Below are 24067 nucleotides of genomic sequence, written 5' to 3'. Positions count from 1 at the left end.
CGTTCAGGAACACTGGTATTTATTTTTCTGTTTTTCTATTATTTGGGTTGCTTAATACAAAAGTGATTTACACTAGGCTGCAACAACTATTTTTTAAATTATAATTATGGTTGTTTATTTGTTTTTCTTTTGTTGATGTATCACGTCGACTCGTCACATTCTTTTATTGCATAACTGAGTTTTTATTTATTTCTCAAACTCTTATTTCATCTTGATTCTGAAGAAGTTGTTTGATATGGTGATGCCATTAAAGCTCCTTTGAATGTGTGTATTCTTTTTGTTAATTAATACAATAGTGATTTACACTGGGATGCCACAACTGTATGAAGTGACTAATGCTACAGCCAGGCTTTAGTAGAAAAAGGGAAAATACTGTCACCCCTAATGGTGAGTTCTGTAGTCGAGAGACTTTAAAAGACACGGGCCAGCCTTTTAAGAGACAGACAAGACAGAGATTATAACCGTTAGTTATATAATGCAACGTTAAAGAAAGAAGTTGTTTATTCTTTTATTTGAGTTTTGCATCATAGTTTGGATTTGTTAGACTGTTGTCAAGGTCTATTTTATATTGTAATGTAAATTATGATTATCAGAGAATTGAATACTATGACGTTACATATATAACATATAAATAATAACATTGTGTGTCTCATCACCCAGGTAAATGATCAGTCATGTGATCACACAGGGGGTGACCAGTGATCATGGCTCTATTGCACTTTGATAGGGTCAGGGGTCAGTTATCTCATGAATAAGCGTATTCATTGTAACTGTATGAAAGCCCTCTCTTCAGTCTGAGTAGTTGCACTCTGCTGTGGAGACATTGCTCTCAGTATGCTGTGCGCCTCTTTTGCAAAACGTGATTAAAGACTCAGAAGGACAACTCTTTGACTAGTTTATTTCAAGAATTTCCATCACAATATGTAGATAGCTTTTCATTTTATATTGGTTAAACACGAGTCTCACAACATCAACAGAAGCCAAACAAGTCATCACAACAAGTCAACGAACAGATAACGAGTTAGAGATGTCACTAAAAGCAGCTTGATGGAAACATCTGATTCTGTCTGGATCACGTTTTCAAAGCATATCATTTGTACAAAGAAATTAGTTTGAACCAATAAAAGTTAAACTCACAAAAACGCTTAAGTAACGTTTATTTGCACTTTTTTTTCTCTCACACACACACACACAATCTGATTCTGATAAACGGAAATATGACAAAGATAAACACATGTTTGTTATAATGAGACAGCAGGAGGTGCAGCTGCAGAGGTTACATGCAGTTTATTTTCCTTTTAAGAGATAAGAAATATGGAGTTAATGATCCTCTCTATCTCTACCTGCTCTGATCCACTGTCACACAAACCTTCAGTGGTAATATCTTCACTTCCTCCACAGTGTTAATGTATGGAAACATCTTCTCAGTGAAAGTGTGTGTGAAGGTGTGTATGTGTGTGTTAGTGTCAGGATCAGAGAACGACAACTTTCCTCTGTTCCAGTCCAGATCCACTCTGACCCTCTGGAGCTCCTTCTGCAGGCTGAGAGAAGTTTCTGGATCTGGTGGTGACTCTGCTGAGTATTCACCTCCATATAAACTTATTCTCCATGATCCAGACCGCATGCGTCCGTTCCTCTGGACAGACTCTGCTAACACACCCAGTGACCAGAATGTACTGTCTGTAACCTGGACATCCCAGCTGTGAGTCCCTGAGTTAAAGCCCTCAGAGCTCAGGACAGACCATTCATAATCAAACCTCTCTGGATTACCAGGAAGTTCCTGTTCCTTTCCTCTTACTCTCACTCTCACTCTCACTCTCACTCTGGTCAGATCTTCAGACAGGATGAGGTTTGGATGAGCAGTGTTTGGGTCCAGGATGAGCAGTGTTTGGGTCCAGGATGAGAGGCGAGTAGGACACCATGTCCTTCATCTTGCTCCAGATGTTGAAGCTGAGGTTGCCCAGGTGTTTGGCCTGGTCTATCAGAGCTCCTGAGGGCAGCTGTGGGTCCTCCAGCAGGGGGCACTGCAGCCTCTCCACTGCAGCCTTGTAGTTGTGCAGGAAGGAGACGTCTTCAGCTCTCAGCTCCTCCTCTGTGCCTCTGACTGTGTGTGAAAGAGCTGCTATCTCTCTGCTCACAACCTCCATCTTCCTCCCTCAGTGCAGCCATCCTGGCCTCCTCTTCCTCTTCTAGAAACTGGTGAAGCTTCTTAAACTGCTCCTTAATCTGCGTCTCTGTGTGTTGAGCCTGGACCTTCATGTGTCCTGCTGTTTGATCAAACTTCACTTTAACTTCTTCAAAGAGGTTCAGTTTCTCCTGAAAGGGCTGCAGAGCTTTCTGGACCTCCTCTCTGAGATCCTGAGCAGCTTCACCGATGGGTCTGAATCTGTGGTTAGTGTGTGTTCTTGAATCTCTGCAGACGAGACACACTGGCTGCTGATGGTCCAGACAGAAGAGTCTGAGTTTCTCAGAGTGCAGACTGCAGAGAGCCTCTGGAGGTCTCTGGTCTCTCTCCAGTAAGAAGGTCTCACACAGGTTCTTCAAAGCCAGGTTACAGAGAGGATGATCCATCAATGATCTTGTCTTACAAACTGGACACTCCTTTACTTCTTTCCCCGCCCACCAGGTCTGCAGACAGGCTTTACAGAAGCTGTGGCAGGAGGACAGGATGACAGGATCTCTAAAGACGTCCTGACAGACCAGACAGCAGAGATCTTCCTCTAACCTGGAAGCCATGTTGTCTCTGAGTGAAGCTGAAACACAGCAGACAGGAAGGTCAGTCAGTCACCGTCTGATCGTCTGACTCTCAGTCCGTCTGTCTCTCTGCAGTGAGGAAGAATAACAAAGTGTTTCCTGGTTAGTATCTCTGTTCACCTGTAACACACAGGTGAGTCTCCTTCCACAAACACCAGCCACTCATCAGGCTTCTGTAAACTGGTTTAACCTGATTTCATCTCTGCAGTACGGGACAGTTTAACCCTAAAGTAGCTCATAGAGTATCATTCAGTTGTACAGTCTTAATGAAGCCTCTAAAGTGTAGCAGGACTTTCAGCTCCTCAAAGGAATTACCTTTGTTTTTTGTGACTTGGAACATTAGCCGCCTTTAGCTTAGCGGTGGTGACGTGAAGTCATGTGACCGTGCTGTAGTTCCTTTATAGCCCAACATTAGCCGCCTTTAGCTTAGCGGTGGTGACGTGAAGTCATGTGACCGTGCTGTAGTTCCTTTATAGCCCAACATTAGCCGCTTTTAGCTTAGCGGTGGTGACGTGAAGTTATGTGACCGTGCTGTAGCTCCTTTATAGCCCAACATTAGCCGCTTTTAGCTTAGCGGTGGTGACGTGAAGTCATGTGACCGTGCTGTAGTTCCTTTATAGCCCAACATTATCCGTATTTAGCTTAGCGGTGGTGACATGAAGTCATGTGACTGTGCTGTAGTTCCTTTATAGCCCAACTTTTACTTCACAAATCATAAAGTGGTTTTAATATGTGGAGATAATTCTGATGAACAAAATGTGTAAGTATCTTAAACGTTTGTTTAACATGATTATTTTCTGCAATAATCCAACGGAAAAATCCAATTGGCTTTTAATTGAGGAAACCAGGGCGGATTTAAATTAAAATATAGTTTTCTTAAAATTCTAGTCCAAAATGTTTCTATAAAATCCTCTGCAGACGGCCTGTGTTGTTTTTAACCTTCTGGCCAGAATATATCCCTTAAAAGACGGTCTTATTTCAGTACATCAGAAACTATTCCTCACCATTTTATTAGTATTTGTTAGTTTCTATTGGTTAAATTCCACCACAGTAGAAATACACTGAACAAAAATATAAATGCAACACTTATGTTTTTGCTCCCATTTTTCATGAGATGAACTCAAAGATCTAAAACATTTTCTAGATACACAAAATAACCATTTCTCTCAAATATTGTTCACAAATCTGAAAAAATCTGTGATAGTGAGCACTTCTCCTTTGCGGAGATAATCCATCCCACCTCACAGGTGTGGCATATCAAGATGCTGATTAGACAGCATGATTATTGCACAGGTGTGCTTTAGGCTGGCCATAATAAAAGGCCACTCTAAAATGTTCAGTTTTATCACACAGCACAATGCCACAGATGTCCCAAGTTTTGAGGGAGCGTGCAATTGGCATGCTGACAGCAGGAATGTCCACCAGAGCTGTTGCCCGTGAATTGAATGTTCATTTCTCGACCATAAGCCGTCTCCAAAGGCGTTTCAGAGAATTTGGCAGTACATCCAACCGGCCTCACAACCGCAGACCACGTGTAACCACACCAGCCCAGGACCTCCACATCCAGCATGTTCACCTCCAAGATCGTCTGAGACCAGCCACTCGGACTGCTGCTGCAACAATCGGTTTGCATAACCAAACAATTTCTGCACAAACTGTCAGAAACCGTCTCAGGGAAGCTCATCTGCATGCTCGTCGTCCTCATCAGGGTCTCGACCTGACTCCGGTTCGTCGTCATAACTGACTTGAGTGGGCAAATGCTCACATTTGATGGCGTCTGGCACGTTGGAGAGGTGTTCTCTTCACGGATGAATCCCGGTTTTCACTGTTCAGGGCAGATGGCAGACAGCGTGTGTGGCGTCGTGTGGGTGAGCGGTTTTCTGATGTCAATGTTGTGAATCGAGTGGCCCATGGTGGTGGTGGGGTTATGGTATGGGCAGGCGTATGTTATGGACGACGAACACAGGTGCATTTTATTGATGGCATTGTGAATGCACAGAGATACCGTGACGAGATCCTGAGGCCCATTGTTGTGCCATTCATCCACGACCATCACCTCATGTTGCAGCATGATAATGCACGGCCCCATGTTGCAAGGATCTGTACACAATTCCTGGAGGCTGAAAACATCCCAGTTCTTGCATGGCCAGCATACTCACCGGACATGTCACCCATTGAGCATGTTTGGGATGCTCTGGATCGGCGTATACGACAGCGTGTTCCAGTTCCTGCCAATATCCAGCAACTTGGCACAGCCATTGAAGAGGAGTGGACCAGCATTCCACAGGCCACAATCAACAACCTGATCAACTCAATGCGAAGGAGATGTGTTGCACTGCCTGAGGCAAATGGTGGTCACACCAGATACTGCCTGGTTTTCGGACCCCCCCAATAAAGCAAAACTGCACGTTTCAGAGTGGCCTTTTATTGTGGCCAGCCTAAGGCACACCTGTGCAATAATCATGCTGTCTAATCAGCATCTTGATATGCCACACCTGTGAGGTGGGATGGATTATCTCGGCAAAGGAGAAGTGCTCACTATCACAGATTCTTTCAGATTTGTGAACAATATTTGAGAGAAATGGTTATTTTGTGTTTATAGAAAATGTTTTAGATCTTTGAGTTCATCTCATGACAAATGGGAGCAAAAACAAAAGTGTTGCATTTATATTTTTGTTCAGTGTAGTATAGAAGTACAAAACTCATTCCTCAGAACGGCCAATTCTGGAATCATATAGGCGTGTGTAAATCACATAACATTAAAAAACAACACATTTTACACTGCTGACAGTAAACCAGTTTTATGTTGATTAAACTTGTTGGATAAGCTATTTTGTAATCATTGTTGTCCATGTATAGAGGGAACATGTTGCCAACAACTCATCAGTGCAGACAAAGGGGTAAAGACACTCATGGGCTTTGAGAACATGGGACCTTTAAAGAAGCGTGTGATCTCTCTTTTATATGTATATTGTTATTTGCATATGTAGGTCAAATCAGGGCTGTGATTGGTTTAAAGTGAAACCTGATTTAGGTAAAATTGAATGTACTCAGGTACTGTACTTAATTATAATTCTGAGGTACTTGTACTTCACTTGAGTATTTCCAGTTTATGCTACTCTGTACTTCTACTCCATTACAGTTCAGAGGTAAATGGTGTACTTTTACTCCACTACATGTATTTAATACCTTTAGTTACTTCACAGATGTGGATGAATGATGTGAAATATAATCAAGTGTTCAATCAGACTTTAGTTCCACCTGGAGTAAATCCACCAGCTACCCTGATAAAATACATTAATTCAACATTGAATTTTGGTTAAATTGGTTATTTTTGGTTGAGGTTGAAAAATCAATGTTGATTCGATGTGTTATTAGTGCAAATGCTGTTTACAGCATTCGCACTATAGTTCTTCGAATCTTTATTCTTCCCCTTATTATTAGTGTGAATGCTGTTTACAGCATTATACTACTATAGTACTTCAAATCTTTATTCTTCCCCGTCATCTTATTTCAGCCAATACTTTGGATCTCCATAACTTCAGCATACTTTAAGCTACAGAAACATTCAAATATTAAACTATTCAGCCTTTTCAGGAATCGATGGGAAACCTTCAACTTTTAAAAAATATTTTATACTTTTTGAAATAGTCAGCTTTTTAAACTCTTTTTTTAACATGGAAGTCAATGGGACGACTCTTCAAATCCTCTTTTCCTACACCTTACGCCAAATGCTTCTCCTTCCACATACTTTCAGCCAGAGACTTCATTCCAACTTTCAAATGATCACTTTTAAACTTTGAGATATTTAACTTAGTTTGGAGCTTGGTAGAGAGGCCTTCTTCAGATTTTAACATTAGAGTGGATGGAACAGCAAATTAAGTCTAGAGTGCTTTGATCTCAAAACAGAGTGCAGCAGTGCTTGAAATTCTACCAAAAAAATGTTTTAAACCTGCCATAATTCCCAAACCCTACACTCCTCAGACATCATTTGTAATGAAAAACGTAGGAAAACCTCTCCCAGGATGGAAAATAAAAATTAAGAAAAAATATTAAACAAAATGCCTCTTGAGGGTAAGAAGAGACAAAAAGTCCACCTAGCTCCCAATTGATTCCCATGTTAAATTGTTATGGAACTTTCTTCAGAACAGAGAGAAGTACACTTTAGACAAACCGCTCCAATCTCCACATTTTACACACAAAACCAAAAAAAAAAAACATACATCAGTTCATTGGGGTTCACGGTCTGGTAATTGTTGTATAGGAGCCATAGTTTTTGAACAGGTGTCAAAATTGTCAGATACAATCCTCAATGCATTCTTATGGGACTCAGTGCTGCAGTTGGTAAATCGTCATAAGTCATCACCATGGTAACCTTTGATCTCTGGGTTTACACACACAGGTGTTTGTAAACATTCATTCACTACTACTTACATTTAATATCTTTATTTAACTCCTTCAGCCTAATTTCAGCTGCAGGAACCATTCAAATATCAAACTATTCAGCACAGGATGGGAAACTTTCAACTTTTTCAAAATATGCTATACTTTTTAAAACATTCAGCTTTTTAAAGTCTTTTTTTAACATGGAAGTCATAGCAATGCATTTGAGCTGTAACAATTAAAACACACACTCTCTCTCTCTCTCTCACACACACACAGACTCTCTCACACCGATGATGATGAATGATCAAGAGAAGAGAGAGAGGGCGATCAAGAGAAGAGAGGGAGGGTGTTGCTACCTGGCTCAAAAGGCCACAACAAAAAGGAGACAACATGTCAACGGGTAGAAAAAGGCATCTATTTGCACAAACAGTTCAAATCAAGTACGGTGTATACTCATCAGAGCCGGGTGCCTGCAGGAGAAAACCGAGAGAGAGCAGAGAGGAGCAGAGAGGAGCAGAGAGGCTTTTAATAACTGCAGGGCACCAGACCCAGGTGTCCTGAGTTACTGCTCTCAATGCAGCCAATGCAACACAGACAGCACAGCCACACCCTCTCCACTGATGAACCCACAGGGGCATCACAGCCCCCCCCTTAAGACGGATACCCCAAAGCCATCCCCGAAACACCAACACCAAATATCCAGAGCCAGAGAGCCTTCCTACCCCACCGGGGCACGAGAGAGAGCATCCGCCACAACGTTGCCCTTAATGTGCCGAATGTCCAAACTATAGGACTGCAGGAACAGGGCCTACCTCATCAACCGCCGGTTCGGACAGTTAAGTGAATGGAGAAAGGTAAGGGGATTATGGTCGGTATAAACTACAACTGGGCTACTCCCAAAACCCACATACACCTCAAAGTGCTGGAGGGCCCATATTAAGGCCAATGCCTCCTTTTCGATTGTTGAGTAATTGAGTTGGTACAAATTAAACTTCTTTGAGAAGTAACAAACTGACCTATCAAACCCCTCAACAGCTCATCGAGGCACGGCGCAGCGAGAACCGGAGCACAGCACAACAGGGTCCTCACATTCTCAAACGCCACCTGACACTGGTCAGACCAAATGAACTTGACTGTACCCTTCAGCAAATCAGTCAGGCGAGCAACCACTGTGGAGAAGTTCTTACAAAAAGGCGCGATAGTACCCGACCAGACCTAGGAACCGCATGAGTTCCTTCTTAGTAGTGGGCACAGGAATCGCAAAACGGCCCACACCTTCGCGTCTACCCTGACGAACTTGTCCCTGGCCGACCACCCGGCCAAGGTACGTCACTGTCACCCTAGCAAACTCACACTTGGCCAGGTTAACAGTGAGATGCGCCTCAGCCAGGCGACAGAACGGAGCACCAATGCGTTGGATGTGGTCATCCCATGTGTCACTAAACACCACTACGTCGTCAAGATAAACAGCAACCCCCTCAAGACCTGCTACCACCATGTTCATGAGGCGCTGAAATGTCGCTGGCGCATTACAAAGCCCAAAACTCATCACTGTATACTCATACAGACCAAAAGGTGTAACAAACGCTGAAATCTTTTGCGCACGCGCTGTCAAAGGAACTTGCCAGTACCCCTTTAACAAGTCGAATTTACTGACAAATCTAGCAGAGCCCACCAAGTCAATACAATCCTCCATCCGTGGTAACGGGTAAGAATCTGTTTGTCACTTTATTAACTTTACGATAGTCGTTACAAAAGCGCGGAGACCCATCTGATTTGCCAACCAGCAGACTAGGCGACGCCCAACTGGAGAACGACTGTACTGCAATCTGATTGTCCAACATGTACTGCACCTCAGCCTCCAGCACCCTACGCTTATCTGCAGGGCAACGATAAAATCGCTGCTTGATTGGAGGACTGTCCCCCACGTCGATATCATGCTCCACGAGAGTTGTGCGCGATGGCGTATGGCCAAACAGTACCACAAACTTCCCGATTAAAGCCGCCAACTCATCTCTCTGTGCTGCAGGTAAGTGACTCAACAAGAGGTCCAACTGACGTAACGACTCCGAATTCCTCAGCCTACCAGACATAACAGGTTCATCTGGCACCTTAACATTACACTCCTCAGCCAACCCTGGACCGGAAAGCACAGAAACAACCATCATTATGGGGCCAACACTCAACTTTTTAGCCATGAAGCTATCCCCAACGGTATCACGAGCATAGTATGGCTTAAGGACTTTACTTTACTTTCAACAGTGTACGGGTCGGAAAACTTAGCTTTAAATGGTGAGACCTGCAGTGGCATTACAGCCAACACCTGATCCCCTGGGCTGAATTCACGATACTCTGCTTTACGGTCATAGAATCTCTTCATATTAGCCTGAGCACCAGCTACATTTTTCCATGCCATTTACACCGCTACATACAGGCGATGACGAAAGCCCTGTACATAGTCCACTAAATTCTTGGGTGGCTCACCCTCAACCAAGCCATCCTGGAGAACAGCCAACAGACCACGCACCGTATGCCCAAAGACCAAATCATTAGGGCTAAATCCTGTACTTTCCTGAACGACTTCCCTGGACATCAACATGAGCCATGGAAGTCCCTCCTCCCCGTCCTTCCGCATCTCTATACAATAAGCAGGCAGCATGGACTTCAATGTTTGATGAAACCGCTCTAGCGCCCCCTGGCTTCGGGAATGGTAGGCTGACGCATGGTTATGCCTGACCCCTAGCTGCTGTAGGATCTGTTTGAACATATGGGAAGTAAAGTTGGTACCCTGGTCGCTTTGAATCACATGTGGGATCCCAAATGTGGAGATGAACTGGGTTAGAGCCCTAACTACTGGCTTCACTGAAATGGAGCGCAAGGGAAACGCTGCAGGATACCTTGCAGTCTGGCACATTATAGTAAGCATGTACGCTCAACTGGACTTAGATGGAGACAACGGCCCCACACAATATATGATCAAATGCTCAAAAGGTTGACCAAGGGCTGGAATGGGACTGAGGGGCGCAGGCTTCACCACCTGACTTCGTTTACCAGTGAACTGGCATATGTGGCATGCTTTAATATAACTTGCAACATCGCGCTTTAACCGAGGCCAGAAAAAAAAAAATAGCGTAGGACACGGTCATAGGTATTTTTTATCCCCAAATGTCCACCACTATCATGCGCAGTTTGCAATACCACATCACGAAAGCTACTCGAAAAATTGCCTCCCCCACAGCATCACCAACACAGGGCACCCATTTATGCACCAGCAAGTCCCCCTGAACAAAGTAACCCTGGGCTATGTCTCTGACCTTCTCTGCCGGCAACAACTCAGTCCACAGAGCAGAAAGAGATTAATCGTCCTTCTGACTCCTCATCCAGTCCTCCTTAGACACCGACGAAGGGAGATCAGGCAGTGAGACCACATGTACAACATTACTTTAGCTACACTCCGAAACAGGTGGGTCAGCAGATATTTTATGGCTCTGTGCACGTGTCACAGCACAAACTGGAAACGGCAAAGCGCTCTCATCTGGCTTCCCAGATACCACCGGCCTGGAAACCACCACAGGCGGTGGCACACCAGCCCACACAGCACTACCAGCGAGATCGTTGCCAAAAATCATATGTATCCCATCAAGTGGAAACACGGGACGCACGCCAATAGACACAACTCCCCGCACCAGCTCACAATCCAGCACTATTGTATGCCGTGGCACAGGGATCAAGCCCATCTCCATTCCCCTCATCAGCACAAAATCCCCCATTTCTGTCTCTGACAAAAAAGGCAACACTGACTCAACAATAAATCAGTATCTATCTAGCAACACCTTAATCGGCACATACTTGTCACTACCGACTACTGATACAACAGCTTCCGTGATGAATGGCTCAAAACCAGAACCCACATCCGGGTCGGCACAAACCGGCTTCTTATCAGGCACCATGCCCGAGCCTACACCTAATGGTTTCTTATCCAACACGGCAGAACTACACATGGCTGGAGCATGTGATGAAAAACGAGGCTTCCCCTTAGGTTCCCGCAATGGACACTGTTCCTTCCAATGACCCCCTCCTCTGCAATAATGACATAGGCCCACTTTGGCCCCCCTAGGGTCGCCCCATACCTGTAACTCTACGGGAGGAGCCTGGTGAAAACTTTGCACCACCGCGGGCATAGCCATCATCTTCTCCACGTTTCCAATAACCCCTAGAACACTTCTCAGTAAAACTGCCCTTATGTGTCAACACAAAATTGTCCGCTAATTCAGCAGCTCTAAGCGTGGTGGAAGGGTTCTGCTTAGTCCAAAGCATTTTTGCCACAAACAGCTGAATAGGCCTCCTGTGCTCGCCCAGTGAGTACACACTGAAGTAACAGCACTCTGTCCGAATCTGACCAGTTTCTTGCCTCTGCTAAACAGAGTAAAAAAAATGTCAGGGTCACGCTCATTAAACTTTGGCACTAACCGCAAGTAAGAAATAATATCACCACTACCTGATGCCGACCTATCAGACCCATCCTCCAACGGAGAAAACTTGCCCTCTCCAATCAGCCGTAATCTAGCATGTTCCACCTCACATTTAATCTTTCCCACCTCCAGCACCCCCTCACATTTCATCTTCTCCACCTCCAGCACCTTCTCCACCTCTAAACGCTTCTCTACCTCCTGCTGCTGACCCCTCAACTCCAACTGCACCCTCTCCTGCTCCAACCTCAACTCCAACTGCAACCTCTCCTGATTAAACTGCATGGCCAAAAGCTCCTTTTGCTGCTCGAACGTCAAACCAGCTGTCTGAACCACTACCGGCACGAACCCTGCCGCACCAGACTCACTCTTCTGCAACACCCCCTACTCAAACAAAGATGACACAATGACAGCTTTAATCTCATGTTTCCGCTTGCTCCCTACAACAGCAATTTTATAATGCTCTGCTATTTCGACCAACTGCGTCTTTTGGCAATCATCTAAGAAAGACACTGAGGGCGCATCCACAAACGCCGACTAAGAAGCCATAATATATTACCTATACCCAATCAGAAAGCAAAGTGTTAACCTGCCAACACGCATGGGCAAAAGACAAAACCCAACGGAGAATTTTCCCTCTAACTGCCTAACCAAAATCGTACTAATCTCACCTAGTCTTCATGTGGCTTGTGGCGGGTAATTACGCACTGGAACCCGGCGGAGTTATGGAACGACCTGCACGCAGGTAACACCAACAAATCACGCAGATGTGCCCCTGAGACAGCTGTCCGAAAACAGCTGACAGCCTCTCAGTCTAGCTTTGCTGAGGATTAAGCTCTGTACTGTAGGTGCAGGACACAGATGTTACATCCACTGTTTTTTATTTAACACCTACAGTCGGAGAGCACAATCCACCAGGTGGAAGGCACGCAGAACACGCCTGAGGGAGCATCACAAGAAATGCATATCCGGGCACATGGAACACTTAAAACAGGTAAGGATGATGGGTCTGATTTTCAAATGTGATTCAATATTATCACAAGTGGGCTTCTTACATAATATGTTTGAGTTTTCAATAAAGAAAATGTGTTTAGGAGTGTAGTGTTAATGCTCTTAGGCTCTTTGTAAACCTCATGTTCTGGAGAAATGGTGATAATGCTTCCATCTGTGATACAGGAAGTCCAAACCAAGAGGGGGAGACATCCTCAACACCAGAACTACCATGTGAGCTACCTGCAGCTTCCAAGAGATTAGTAAGTGTCAATCAAGTATTAAAGCATAGTACAATATGTCAGTATTTAATTGGAGAAAAAGAAATGAGAACATTTTTTTTTTTCAATTGAGAAACATTCAACTTGTCATAAAGCTGTCTCACTTCTGATGTCTGCATATGACCTACATAATTAAATGAGACCACCTACAAAATATGAGCTATTTACATATATTGACAATTGGTTACTTCACACACATATTCCTGTCATTCACTCACATTGCATTTAGCTGACGCTTTCATCCAAAGCGACTTACAATAAGTGCGTTCGACCAACAAAAATACAAACTGAAGAAAACAGAATCATATAAAGTACATCAGGTTTCATAGAGCAAAAATATTTCAAGTGCTACTCAACTGGCTTTAGATAAGCCAGTCCTTTATTAGTATATAAGTGCTTTGTTAATAGTTCTATCGCTCGAGGTGGAGTCGAAAGAGATGAGTTTTCAGTCTGCGCCGGAAGGTGTGTAAGCTATCTGCTGTCCTGATGTCAATGGGGAGCTCATTCCACCATTTTGGAGCCAGGATAGCAAACCCACATGTTTTTGCCGATGGGAACTTGGGTCCCCCTCGCAGTGCGGGTGCAGCGAGCCATTTGGCTGATGCAGAGCGGAGTGCACGTGCTGGGGTGTACGGTTTAACCATGTCCTGGATGTAGGAAGGGCCAGATCCATTCGCAGCATGGTACGCAAGTACCATTGTCTTGAAGTGGATTCTAGCAGTTACTGGAAGCCAGTGAAGGGAGCGGAGGAGCGGAGTGGTGTGGGAGAATTTAGGACGGTTGAAGACCAGATGAGCAGCTGCATTCTGGATGAGCTGCAGAGTTCGGATGGCACATGCAGGTAGACCAGCCAGGAGGGAGTTACAGTAGTCTAGGCGTGAGATGACGAGAGCCTGGACCAGAACCTGAGTCGCTTTCTGAGTCAGCTGGGGACGTATCCTCCTGATGTTGTAAAGTGTGTATCTGCAGCAACGGGTTGTAGCAGCGATGTTTGCAGTGAAGGACAGTTTGTTATCTAGGGTCACACCCAGATTCCTTGCAGTCTGAGTCGGGGAAACAATAGAGGTGCCGATGTTGATTGTTAGGTCAAGACTCAAGAGTAGGGTTGGGTATCGTTTGAATTTCCACGATTCTGATTCCGATTCTCAATTCCGATTCTTTGAGGGGCGGGGTAAAAAAAAAATGAGACATGCTTCTTCCACCAAAAAAAAAAAATTACATTTATTCGAGAAACTTTTACACAGGTTAGTTTCCAGTAATATTCACATTAATCAGTCCGTTTATATTCACTGCTATGTAACTGTAACCTGAGAACCACTGAAGCTACAACAGTTCAACTTTTAAAGGACCTCCCCCCCATTTAAAAACAGTTCTTGTTGAGAAAAACAAGCATCTGCCTATCAGGCATACCGGGAAGAAATGTTTGAACATTTCAAAGTAAAATGCTTCAATCTGGTGCACTTTAAGCAGAATGACTAGAGACTAGATCTAGGGGGTACAACTCTAAACACCCATATGAAAAAGATCGGTTTACATTTGAATAATTAAATAAGTATGTGAACATAACCAATAACCTACCATAGCCAATAACAAATACATGTAACGTGTTTTATTTTTGTTGTTCATTCATATCTTATTTTACTATTTTATTTATGCATATTTCTTTATCTCTCCAGTTTAAAATGATATTTCTGGTTTACTGTCCTATAGTATACATTGGAATGATTTCAAACCTGTTTTATCCCAATAATTATAAAGGAGTGCCTTGGAAATATGTGTTTACATAAATTGTGATCAAAACGTTTGAGACCCACTGAGATAACTTAGAGTCCTTTACCTCACTGAGCTGTAGTTATCAGCCTCTCAGTCTGACTGAGAGGACTCTCCCTCCACATTATTGTAGAAACATCTTCTTCTTCCGTTAGAGCAGCTAGCACCAGATGCTAATAACAACAGCGCTGGTACCGGTGCACCCTCCCTTTCTCGCTCCCACGCTCACTCGCACTTTGGCTGTGAGCTGCGGGCGCCAGATAAGCCAGCATCCCCCATTTTCATCACTTACAGCGCCCATCGTACAGGGCAAATGAAAAGTGTAACCGGGATGAAAAGGGTGTTACATTGACTTAATTATGAATGTTGTTACATCAAGGCCGAAAATTAGGATGAGCACCAACGGTCAAAACATTTTTTTTCTCCCAGAGCTGTCAGCGCAGCGCCTCCACAGATCTGGCGCCCTAGGCGAACATCTATAATGACAGTGCGACGGGCCGGCCCTGGTGCCAGGTTATGCTGTAGGAAGTGTAGGTACAACGCTACATTTCCCACCCCGCCGCAGTCATACAGTAGGCTACGGAGAGCGGCGAGAAACATTTCCTCAGGCATCGAAAAGCGGAACCGAAATGCACATGTCTAAATGATGCCATTGGAATCGAAATGTTGGAACCGGTTCTCGGTACCCAACCCTAGTCAAGAGTGGGACAATCTTTTCCCGGAAGGAAAAGAAGTTCAGTCTTGTCAAGGTTGAGCTTGAGGTGGTGAGCAGACATCCACTGAGAGATGTCTGCTAGACAAGCAGAGATGCGTGCGACGACCTGGGTCTCTGAGCGGGGAAAGGACAGAATGAATTGGGTGTCGTCAGCGTAGCAGTGGTATGAAAAACCATGCGGGCTAATGACTGATCCGAGCGAGTTTGTGTACAGTGAGAAGAGGAGGGGACCGAGAACAGAGCCCTGAGGGACCCCTGTAGTTAATTGACAAGAGTCGGACTCCGACCCTCTCCAAGTTACCCTGTAGGTACGGTCTTTGAGGTATGAGGTGAGGAGGGAAAGTGCAGAGCCTGAAACTCCAAGTTCTTGGAGAGTGCGAAGGAGGATCTGATGGTTCACCGTGTCGAATGCAGCAGACCGGTCCAACAGGATGATGACAGAGGAGAGGGATGCAGTTTTGGCAGTGTGCAGTTCCTCCGTGACAGCAATGAGAGCAGTTTCTGTGGAGTGACCTGCCTTGAAACCAGACTGGTGCGGATCCAGAAGGTTGTTCTGATGGAGATAACAGGAGAGTTGTTTAAAGACAGCGCGTTCAAGTGATTTAGACAGGAACGGGAGGAGAGAGACAGGCCTGTAGTTTATAACATCAGACGGGTTGAGAGTGGGTTTCTTTAGGAGAGGGTTTACTCTTGCCTCCTTGAGACTGATTGGAAAGTGACCAGAAGTTAGAAGTGTTGATGAAATGGGTGAGAAACGGTAGAATATCAGGAGCGATAGTCTGAAGGAGATTTGAGGGGATGGGGTCCAGAGGATAGGTGGTAGGACGGGCAGAGGTAATGAGGGTAAGAACCTCACTTGGAGAGAGAGACTCACTGTCTGTCTTGGTGCGTTTATCTAGTTATTTTATCTTACTATCAATCTCCTTAATGCCAACACACCAGTTGATAGCTAAAAGTGAAAGTTATACTCTTAGTAGAGTTAACTCTACACAAAACGTATATTCAGTATATCAGACCAATCAAGACGACAAGACACAGCTGGGGAGGGAGAACACAAAAGAGACCAGGTGAACAGAATCAGATCATCAGACGGGAGGGAAAACACAGACAGGAAACTAATACAGACATGACAGACAGGGTGAACACCTTTCAAAGTAAAACAGGAAACCGACAGACTGTGACAATTCAAACTGAAAGTAAACGGATCGTCGCAGTACCCCGATTTGTTGTAACTGTTACACTGCGTGTTTTAAAAAACGTGTTGTTTCTCCTGCTCTTCTGAGCCTCAGAGTTCCTATGTACCGTCCTACACCAGTTGGTGAGTAGGCTTGTTTAATGCAATGTTGCATTAATGCATTTGGCGAGGACACATGTAAAGTTTGTGCTGTATGGCCAAATTTCAAATAATGGTTCTAAATCATTGCTGATTTTAGCCTCCTATAGGCATAGAGGGGAAACAGGTAGAGTTATTTTGTACCCGTTACGATCTGTTGTTTTCAGTTTTAATCTTGAATTGTCACCCTGGTTTTTTTGTGTCCCAAAGTTAAAAAGTAACTTTGTTTTTATCATTTAAAATACATGCGAGAGAGGCATGTAGGATGTTAGGGGACAAATATTTAAAATAAAATTCAACAGCTGTTTGAAATAAAAGCTTTGTGAAAATATAAACTCAATTTGTATCTCCTTTTTTGTACAGGAGGTATAGTTTAACATTCTTTAACATTGTTTCTGGTCATTAGGATCATCAGAGACCGTAACAAGTCATAAAGCAGGTCTGGTGGGTATTTAATTTGTTTATCGTTTTATTTGCAACGTTTGAAATCATAAACAGTGCAAACAAATTGAAATAAATATAAAAGTCGAATGATCCTCCTCAACCTTTGGCTATTGAAATCTAAACAGTGGAAGGTAGTGTATTGTTTTAATTGATTGTATGGTATACTGTAGAGGTCACCATTGTGCCGAGAGAATACCTTTAATGTTGAAAAGGCAAGCAAGTATTGTTTTTTTTTGGTTCTGTGCAGTGCCTAACAGTGGTGTTGCTAGTATGCCAATGAACATAACCTGAAATCCCTCCCCCCATGGGGACCAGTTTCCATGGGGGGAGGGATTTCAGGTTTCTTTTTTTTTTGAGGGTTTGGAAAATGTCAAGTGCTTTTTGTGTTAACAAAAAAATATATAATGATTTTAGCAGTTAAAATCATGTCTCTAGACCCTTCAGAAATGCTGGATCCCAGCAGGCTGTATACAGTCATTGGCCCCCACGGGGTAGAAAAAAAACCTGTGTGTGTGTGTGTGTGTGTGTGTGTGTGTGTAAATCCGTTACGTCACTGTACTCGGGAAGTAAACAATGGAAAAAGAGAAATCTCCAACGAGGCGTTCTGGGGCAGCACAGACAGGTATTTTCTGTGTTAGAGTTTTACTCGCTACAGGGTGTACTTTGAGGGTTTTGACTCTGCAGACCGTTCACATGCAGAAAAACCTAAATAACACACAAGGGGACGGGTAATAAACGGAAAAGCATGACATAGGACCTTTAAAAGAGAGAATGTTTTGTGTGCTAAAGATGTACAAAATGTTCATATAATTGAATTATATCGTAATAATTAACGTCTCTTTTTTTGTTTGTTCATTTTAGTTCATTTTCAATGTCTGACATCAACGTTGATTGAAATCTTCAGCGTGACAATATCTCAATGTTGATTCAAAGACTTTTTACTCTCTGATAATAACATTGTTTCAATGTATAATGCAACGCATAATATAGTTGAATCAATGTTGTTGCAATTCTGCATTCTTTTAATTTTGATCATATCGTAATTGAATCAAGGTTGATTCATTGTTGGGATTGATTGAAAATCCAATGCTCTTTCATAGCGAGCACTTTCAATGTTATTTTCAATGTCTGACATCAATGTTGATTCAATTACTTTTTGCTATCTGGGTATCCTGCAGTCTACAAAGTCATTCAAACTAGCTGCACCTTTACCAGCTTTGAGAACACTTTCATGATCAATCATTATAAAACATATCATATTATTCTGAAATGGACCAATCTGCACAACGACTACTTTTACTGTCGCTACTTTCTCTATATTTTGATGAGAATACTTTTCTTTTCACTTGACGAACATTTAGAATACATGACTTTTACTGTAACAGAGTATTCCTACACTCTGGTACTTTTACTCAAGTACAACATCTGAGTACTTCTACTTTTACTCAAGCACAAGGTCTGAGTACTTCTACTTTTAATCAAGTACAAGGTCTGAGTACTTCTACTTTTACTCAAGCACAAGGTCTGAGTACTTCTACTTTTACTCAAGCACAAGGTCTGAGTACTTCTACTTTTACTCAAGTACAAGGTCTGAGTACTTCTACTTTTACTCAAGTACAAGGTCTGAGTACTTCTACTTTTACTCAAGTACAAGGTCTGAGTACTTCTACTTTTACTCAAGTACAAGATATGAGTACTTCTCCCACCTCAGTATTTGATGCATTGTTATAAATATTATATAAAAGTTAAATGTTTACCTTGTTTTGGTTGAATGTAGCTGTGTCTTTTTCGGTGTACACACGTGACTTCATTTCAAATATACTACACAGGCACGTGCTCACAATGCACAATTACTGTCATTATTTTAAAAGAAGGTTTCACCTTTAACTTTAAATAAATAATGCTCACAATTCAGACCAGTAGACCCGAAGCAAACAGAGGAACGTTTCTTTGACTTTCGAAATAAAACGCTTCTCGTATTTCCTGTTTCCTCTCCTCGTGTTTTTAGCTTAGTTTTAAAGTTCTTTGTCCCCGGATGAAGCGTTGAACACTCACCTGAGAGTCCGAGGCTGCTGCTTGTTCTCCGTGGGTCTTGCTGTCCTCCTCCATGCTGATTGCAGTGCTCCTGCTCCGGCTGTGTGTGTGAAATATACCCTGTGCTCCTCCTCCTTAAATATCGTGGAACCTCTCTGTTCACGTGACCAAATCTCGTTCTGTGTGCTGCGTTCAGGAACACTGTTTTTTCTTATTGTTTTCTTTTATTGTTGTTTATTTATTTTAATGTTGTTGATGTATCACGTCGACTCGTCACATTCTTTTTTTGCATAACTGAGTTTTTATTTATTTCTCAAACTCTTATTTCATCTTGATTCTGAAGAAGTTGTTTGATATGGTGATGCCATTAAAGCTCCTTTGAATGTGTGTATTCTTTTTGTCAATTAATACAATAGTGATTTACACTGGGATGCCACAACTGTATGAAGTGACTAATGCTACAGCCAGGCTTTAGTAGAAAAAGGGAAAATACTGTCACCCCTAATGGTGAGTTCTGTAGTCGAGAGACTTTAAAAGACACGGGCCAGCCTTTTAAGAGACAGACAAGACAGAGATTATAACCGTTAAAGTTATATAATGCAACGTTAAAGAAATAAGTTGTTTATTCTTTTATTTGAGTTTTGCATCATAGTTTGGATTTGTTAGACTGTTGTCAAGGCCTATTTTATATTGTAATGTAAATTATGATTATCAGAGAATTGAATACTATGACGTGACATATATAACATATACATAATAACATTGTGTGTCTCATCACCCAGGTAAATGATCAGTCATGTGATCACACAGGGGGTGACCAGTGATCATGGCTCTATTGCACTTTGATAGGGTCAGGGGTAGGGATGGGTATCGTTTGAAATTTATCGATTCCGATTTCGATTCCGGTTCTGCTTATCGATTCCGGTTCTTATCGATTCCCCGTTTCGATTCCAAAATTGTAAAATAAAGAGGTCAAACGTTTAGATAACAAAAATATATTTATTCTTAAAAGCTTTAACTGAAATTGTTACTAAAAAATATACATGCAATACAAATGTATTGCACAATAGCTGTGCTTTATTTTAACTGAGCTATGCCTGTGGCAAGCTATTAACAGGCATTACACTTTGCCTTTTCTTTTTCTTTTTTAGTGTAGTGGAGCCTCACTTCAGAGTGTTTACCGCGACCTATCTTTGGTGTTATGAAGTGACTGAGCTCGTGAAATGTCTACGGGAGGGCGGGGGGGCATCGCTGCGGGGCAACTGTGGACCTCTGTCGCCTGTCAGCGCAATTTATATGATGCCGTTTAAAAAAATGAAGGGCGGTGCCGGCCGTCAGCGTACCGAGCCGGCCGTCAACGGCCCGCTGACGACCGGCCATTCTGTGATTCTCCAGGTCCGCCCTGTATTCCACCGGGTCACCGCAGCACCGCGGTGCAGACGGACCCGCTGGAATACAGGGTCTACCGCGTTTAGGAACCGTTAAGCAGAACCGAAATTGTGTATTTTGTATGGGTACCCGGTACCCGGCATTTTCTTATCGGTTCTCATCTGGAACCGAGTTTCGGTTCCCAACCCTAGTCAGGGGTCAGTTATCTCATGAATAAGCGTATTCATTGTAACTGTATGAAAGCCCTCTCTTCAATCTGAGTAGTTGCACTCTGCTGTGGAGACATTGCTCTCAGTATGCTGTGCGACTCTTTTGCAAAACATGATTAAAGACTCAGAAGGACAACTCTTTGACTAGTTTATTTCAAGAATTTCCATCACAATATGTAGAAAGCTTTTCATGTTATATTGGTTAAACAGGGGGGTATACTACGAAGCAGGATTTTCGCTTAGCCGGCTAACTTCAGGGGAAACTCGGGGTTTCCGGTCCTACGAAGCTGGTTCTCTTTTTAGCAGGCTAGATCTCCATGGTAACTTATGCTGTGCGGCTAACCTGGTCGGGACCAGGGTTGCGTTCCGATAATCCAAAAATCAGCTCCTAAATTCTAACCCTATCTCCTATTCCTTGACCTCTGAGTGAAACGTCACGGGGTTAAGGGATAGTGGATAGGAGAATTCAAAAGGACTTAGGAGAAGAGACCGCGGTACTTTAGAGAATCGACTGCACTTTCACTATCCGACGTGTTTATGATGCACCAGCGGACGTCCTGAATGAGCGTCTGCTGCTGTGGGGAAACTATGGAGACTACAGTTTTCTATACAGCGGACTACAACATGGATGTTCAATAAGAACGAGGGACTCCTGTGAACTCATCTAGAGACTCTGTGCTCTGACGCTGCTGCTTTATGCTTTATGAACGGGGACAACAGAGAAACAGATTCTTCAGGACCAAAGCTGGAATTGAAATAAAAAAGGAAAGTGAAACTTCTGCTCGTCCCCCTCTCCCTCCGGTCCACATTAATACAAATGATCCCAATACGTATGATTGATGAAAAGATAAATCAATACAGATGTATTTATTATAAACGTTAGTCCTTAACATCTATCTCTGTGTATATCACCATTCAAACATCTTTTACAAGTTGAACAACCCCCACACAGCTCAGTAAAGACTGTGAGATGTTGACTTTATTTGATCATTTCAGTAAAAACTAACGTTCATATTTCTCTCTTTGATTATAATACTGATGAACGTTCAAAACAAAGCACTTTGGCAACTTACCACATACGTTTTAAAAAGCTTAATAAGCACCGTAACTTTCATGATATAATTTCTCCGTCATAATCGTTTGTTTCCGTGAACGGCAGACTGTTGAGTGACGGCAAATGCTGCGGCTGCAATGCATTGTGGGGCAGCATTTTCTCCTCTCCTTTCGGTTAGGGGGGTCCAGTGGTTCCTAAGCTAAAGGAGGTTATAAAGGAAGTTTGAAACCTCCTTTCCTTTCATTTAGAGAATTGGAACGGCACTTATCATGGCTGCCACTGAGGGACTTCCGGGTCATTTCACTCCGTTAGGAAGGTTCCTAAACTAAATGGACTATTGGAACGCAACCCAGGTTAGGTTGCAGGCTAAGAGCTCAACTCAGTGAAAGCACTGCCTGCTGACCAATCAGAGCTCAGTGTGCGGAGTTTAAAGCGATCAAGTCATATTACAGGAGAAAGGAAATACAGAAAAGCTGCCGTCGCAGGAAAGACGGCCGGCAAAAATCACCGACTGTGTGAACGTGAACATTAATAGAATATCACCTCCATCTTCAGAGCAATCTGACTATTATAACATTAGCGTTAAGAAAGCTTACTTAAATATCTGCCACAACAGAAGTAACCGGATCAGAGTAACATTAAGTACAGTCCGCGGCATATCACTTCATAATGTATCATATATTTCCTGATCTGAGTCAGCTGAGCCGTATCTGGCCGTGCAACACTCACAGCGTCACATACTGTATGCAGAAGTATTATTTTAAGCAACACATTAAGTTGACGAAACACTCGAGTCAAATGTAATGAAAGTCAGATCGTGTCTTAGACGGGGCAGTGATATCAAAAACCTGTTAATGTACGCATTCAAACACTTGTTCTGTTCCCAGCTGTGTTCACCTTGCAGGTGCAGCTCTGTGGCTTTGATCCTGGATAAAGTGTTTGAGTCATGGATGTTTAAAGTTTAACTTCTTCATATGTCTAATATTATAGTTTACTTTTCATTCAGGAAGTATGACGCTGCGCTGTCAGTGCGCTTCTCTATGTTTGTGATTGGTCGAATGCTCCAGATACCACCCCTTTCATGTGAACGCGCACCTAACTAGATAGGACACGGCTGGCTTGAGAGATCCACTTGATAACCCGCGTCGTAGTACCGTTTGGGTAGAGAGCGCGTATGTTTTGGATTAGGCCAACCGGCTAACTCAAACATATCGAGGTTAGGTTGAACCAGCTTCGTAGTACAGGCCCCTGGAGTCTCACAACATCAACAGAAGCCAAACAAGTCATCACAACAAGTCAATGAACAGATAACGAGTTAGAGATGTCACTAAAAGTGGCTTGATGGAAACATCTGATTCTGTCTGGATCATGTTTTCAAAGCATATCATTTGTACAAAGAAAAATTAGCTTGAACCAATCAAAGTTAAACTCACAAAAACGCTTCAGAAAAGTTTATTTGCACAATTGGAAGACAGTGGAAGACATTTGCACGGCTGTATCTTGGTCATCCCCCTGTTCTTTTATTCGTTTTTATTTGAGGGATGTCTCCCATTCCTGTCTGACACACTCAGTACTGAGTGTCCTGTCAGAGTGAGTAATGTCGGGGACTCAACTGCGTGCCCTCTCTCCTGCCTGTCGGCACTCAGAGAGCTGCCCTTTTCCCCCTTTGATCGTTTTAACAAGTGAGACTTTGGTCTCTACTTTTTATAAACGACAGGTATTCACCTTCATTCCCTCATGGAGAATATTCATTTTTAAATGCTACATTTCCAGGGACTGTGATGCTCCATTACGCATGACGCAATGGACATGGGTTATTAACTGAGTAGGTGTGTTTTTGTACTTCTAATAACGGACGGACCAGTGGGGCGTAGACTACATCCTGCTTCACCCTTAACCCAATAGCGATAGCCTTAGAGGGCGAAGCCTTATACGATATAGAACTGGGGTTACGTAACCCAGCTTCTATGAGTATAGGCGCAGCCCTCTAAGGTTCGGCCACACTGGCTCCGCGAAGAGCTGAAGAAAAGCTGTTTGTGTGGGAGTGGATTGTCGGGCCTACTACCCACGTCATAGGTGGGCGTGGATTAAGTCTGTAAATGCTGCACACGTGCAGTGGGATTACCCAATAGCGATAGCCTTAGAGGGCTGCGCCTATCTCATAGAAACTGGGTTACAGTAACCCCAGTTATACAACTTGAACCCATGTACCTCTTTCAGCCTATCAACACTCAATCCA

General features: G+C 43.2%; 1 pseudogene; it reads right to left on the bottom strand.

Moving 5' to 3' along the window:
- Positions 1-882: 882 nt before the first annotated feature.
- LOC117549631 lies at positions 883-19268 on the bottom strand (annotated as a pseudogene).
- Positions 19269-24067: the final 4799 nt, after the last annotated feature.

The sequence above is a fragment of the Gymnodraco acuticeps genome, unplaced genomic scaffold (assembly GCF_902827175.1).
Source record: "Gymnodraco acuticeps unplaced genomic scaffold, fGymAcu1.1, whole genome shotgun sequence".
In the NCBI taxonomy this organism is placed as follows: domain Eukaryota; kingdom Metazoa; phylum Chordata; class Actinopteri; order Perciformes; family Bathydraconidae; genus Gymnodraco; species Gymnodraco acuticeps.
The sequence above is the reverse complement of the archived record's forward strand: the minus strand, read 5'-3'. Positions and strand labels throughout refer to the sequence as shown.